This window comes from Pelophylax lessonae, assembly GCF_965119305.1.
Source record: "Pelophylax lessonae genome assembly, chromosome: 9".
Taxonomy (NCBI): domain Eukaryota; kingdom Metazoa; phylum Chordata; class Amphibia; order Anura; family Ranidae; genus Pelophylax; species Pelophylax lessonae.
In genome coordinates, this window is record NC_138776.1 from 93,975,925 (window position 1) to 93,980,796 (window position 4,872).

Consider the following 4,872-nt stretch of genomic DNA (forward strand, 5'->3'; position numbering starts at 1 on the left):
GTGTTATCCTTTGCCTGTTGCCGAACCCTTTGCTAACGACTACCGCCTCTGAACCTGTCCTGCCTGCCCTGACCTTTGCTACGTCTGACTACGCCTCTGCCTGTCCCTCTTGTACTACGCCTATATCAGCAGTCGGTGAGGTTGAGCCGCTACCAGAGGACACGACCTGGTAGTTACCGCCGCAGCAAGCCCATCCCGCCTTGCGGCGGGCTCTGGTGAAAACCAGTAACTACTTAGAACCGATCCTCTGGTACGGTCCACGCCAATCCCTCACTGACACAGCGGATCCACTCCTTGCACCGCTCCTGCTACCAGTCCGGACCCTGACAATCTGCCATAGAATATTAGATGTTTTGAGTATGGATTGTTATGCCATATGTATTGGGACTTCCATAGACCCAATGCCAAGTTAGCATACAAGGGTGCAAAATTAGCGCCCATTGCTGTAAAATTGGTCATCAAAGCTGAAGTGATTGTGCGTCAAACAAAAACTGGTACATTCTAAAATGAAATCAATATAATACGAGGATCAATGCGCTAACCAGAGGGGTTTGATAGGAGTGAATCAATTCCAGAGTACAAATAAATAAATAAATAAAAGGAAAAAGCTGCCAATTTTAATCGGTGTCCCCACCGTGAATTGGTATGTGTATAGTGTAAAAAATCGGCGCTGATTCAAAATGATAAATAAATGTGATACACACTGTGACAATAATGATGTCCACCACCGAAAAATGAGCTCTGATGCAAAAAAATATAAATAAAAATATGGCGATATCGACACTCAATGAAGGTCTATATGATTCCGAATCTGTACACATAAAATCTTCGTGAATACCTAAGAAACTGTGCATAAATCAAATCCTCTATAAAATGAATAATGTGTCAATCCAAATAGGTATGGTGCAATCCCACAGAAGAAATCACTAATACATGGCAATATTCAATAGATCTTGGATGAACGATGATATAAATCTATGGTAAAAATTGATGGAAAAAACGTGTGTATAAAAATAACTATCCAAAAAGGTCCCACAGTGTCCTATGAACACAATCAATCAGTGGTAAAAACAATAATCAATAAATGAATGATGCTGTGAATCTGTGATAAAAATAGATAAAAAACGTGTGTATGAAAATCAATATCCAAAAAGTCCCACAGTGTCCAATAATACACAATCACATATGAATGAAATAAATTCTTCAAACGGAAAATCTTCAAAAAAATTCAACCAATTGTAGACTACAATATAAATAATCTGGGTATCAATCCAATCTCCGACATACAAGTGTGTAGTGGCCGCTTACCTCCAATACACACTATCTGCACATGTGTGTAATCCAAACAAGCAGACTGCTTTCCTTCACGTTAGGCTTCCGACCTCTCTCCTCTCTTGCGGGAATGTTTTCACTGATGTTCGCGGTACAACGATTTCCCAATGGAATCCAGGTCCCCAACTGCACAATATGCTTACTCCAAGCAAATGTTTTCTGGCCATCAGGAACTTTTTACACACTTGTATGTCGGAGATTGGATCGATACCCAGATTATTTATATTGTAGTCTAAATTAAATTGTAATAAAGTCTCCCAAAATCATGTGGGTAAATGTGTTATAGTCTGATGAAACCAAGGTTGAACTTTTTGACAACAATTCCAAAAGATATGTTTGGTGCAAAAACAACACTGCACATCACCAAAAGAACACCATACCCACAGTGAAGCATGGTGGTGGCAGCATCATGCTTTGGGGCTGTTTTTCTTCAGTTGGTACAGGGCCTTAGTCAAGGTAGAGGTAATTATGAACAGTTCCAAATACCAGTCAATATTGGCACAAAACCTTCAGGCTTTTGCTAGAAAGCTGAACATGAAGAGAAACGTCTTTCGCATGACAACGACTTAAAGCATACATCCAAATCAACAAAGGAATGGGTTCACCAGCCAAAGCCCAGACCTGAGTCCAATTAAAAATCTGTGGGGTGATCTGAAGAGTTCTGTGCACAGGAGTTACCCTCGCAATCTGACAGATTTGGAGTGTTTTTTCGAAAAAGAGTGGGCAAATATTACCAAGCCAAGATGTGCCATGCTAATAGACCCAAAAAAGACAGAGTGCTGTAATAAAATCCAAAGGTGCTTCAACAATACATTATTAGTTTAAGGATGTGCACACTTTTGGAACCATATTATTTTAGTTTTTTATTTTTACTTCCCTCCACCTAAAAGATTTCCGTTTGCTTTTCAACTGAGTTGTACAGTTTATAGGTCACATTAAAGGTGGAAAAAGTTCTAAAATATTTTATCTTTGTCTAATTTTTTTACATCACAGAAACCTGACATTTTACCAGGGGTGTGTAGACTTTTTATATCCACTCTATATAAGATGTGAGATATAAGTCAGTCTTTATGAAAATTACCCTTTTGCATTTACTTATTTATTTTTAACATGGAGTGTTTATTGATTCAACCAAGTTCAATGTATTCATAGGTAGGGATGAGCACCGGTTTGGTCCGAACTTGGGCAGTGACATCACTGACCTTATATGGCTATAAGCGTCCTCCCTTTTTAGTAAATGTGGCTGTGGGACAAGGAATGCCCTGGCCACAGTTGACTGGGCAGCAGGGGGTGGGAGTGATGGCTTCCTTTCGGGTTTTGTCGGAACCCATGTTCATCCTTATTCATAGGTGCCCTAATTTGTATCTGTGGTCAAAATTTAAAATCATTATGTTAATTTCCACATTGAATTTCATGAATTTCTTATTAAAGCAAAACTTTACCCAGACGTTTCCTAGCTAGGAACAGAACTTGTCTAATCGCTAATATTAGTTTATTATCCTCTGGTATATTTAGGTATCCCAAAACACAGGTTAAAGGGGTATTCTAAATGTGTATATCATATACTTTGTTAATTAAATCTGTAATTTCTTGCCGGTATCAAAATAGTTTGGGGCAGTGCAAGTTGTCCACACTAAGGCATAGAAGAAATTCTCTACATCCAAATCTGTGCATCCATTGATGAGCCCTATAAGCTCTACAAATAATGAATAATTATGTAAGCCTACTCGAAGTGAAAAGGGAGACGAGGGGAAAAAAATGTTATTGGATCTAAATACATCAGGGCCTTTGTTGTCTTGGACCTCTCATACACATGCTTGCTGACTATATAAAAGTAGGGCTGCGCATCTTCACCTACCTCACGATTCAATTCGATTATGATTATTAGGGTCATGATTCGATACGATTCGATGCATCACAATTACTGCCCAATGCCCAGCCCACTGCCCAATGGTTTTCAAAACTTTATAAAAAAACAAACAATCAAGCAGTCACAAATTAAAGAATCATTTTTATTTTCATTTGCTTTTAAAGGACACTTCCCTGGACCCTGGCATGGCCTGCAAGCCCTGCATAGTGCACTGCACACATAGAGTAGGTCTCCTCAGGGATGTGATAAATACATGGTGGTGTATGGAGGTCTCCTCAGGGATATCCAGGATGTGATATATACATGGCGGTGTATGGGGGTCTCCTCAGGGATGTGATATAATACATAGTGGTGTAACACCACCATGTATTATATCACATCCCTGAGGAGACCCCCATACACCGCCATGTATATATCACATCCCTGAGGAGACCCCCATACACCGCCATGTATATATCACATCCCTGAGGAGACCCCCATACATATATCACATCCTGGATATCCCTGAGGAGACCTCCATACACCACTGGTGTATGGAGGTCTCCTCAGGGATATCAGGGATGTGATATATATTATATACATGGCATTGGATGGGGGTCTCCTCAGGGATAGACTGATGAGGCTCCTTCAAATAGGGATTATGGATCCATAAAACTCTGAAAACTGTCATACCTGGCACTTTTATGTGTTCTAACTCTAAACTCAGTAACACAGTCAATGAACAGGTCTAGGGAGACTAAGGGTCCCCCCCCCCCCCCCCAAGAAAGGAGTCAACGAAGGACACCAAGGTGGGTGAAAGTCAAAAAGGTAAATCTTTATTATGGCACATAAGCCCAAAAATAACATAAACAGTGTGGCTTGATGTGGCACACAACAAATATAATTAAAACATCATAAAAGTAAGGACAACACACAATAGGAGAAAATCAACCCGGGTATAATAAGGTGGCTTGTTGCATAGGGAATGCAGTTTCTGGTAAAATGTGGGCCTATTAGGGCTCCAAAATAATTGCACAGTCCCAGATGACAGCAAGCATTCAGTAAGGATTGACCAAGAAAAACCTGATATACACAGTCCCGGTTTAAGGGAATGATAGGACCACATGTAGCATAAAGACTTGTTGCATGGGGAACAGTGACTGATAACATATTGGCCCGTATGGACTCTAGATAAATTGCACAGTCCCAAATAGCAGCAAGGATATGGAGAAGGTGGTGGTAAACAGGGATTTCTTGTTTGCAAAACAATCACGGCTTGGGGGAATGGAAGAACAACAGGCAGGTGGATTCGTAGTTGGAATGATTTCATCCAGTGAGTGGGACTGAATCTGGTGATACCAGATCAATGGCAAATAATGGGGCAACAAATGGCGGTTTGTTTGGGCAGAAGAGTCCCCCATATAATGTGGCAATAGTTGATCGCACACAAAGTGAATGCACCGTGAACTTCACATTACCGTCCATGAACTGTGGATCCAGACCATAAGGGGGATATCCCAGGGAGGATGGACACCCACGATACTCCGGCGGTACAGCCCGACCTGGCGTTCCTGATAGCTGCCGTCCTCCGATGATTTCCCCTAGAGTTGGGGGCGGGCAGTCCAAGAGCGGCCTGACGTCACACCGGACGTATGAGGCGGGGAGGAGGGGAACGTTCTTGCTGCGGCCGT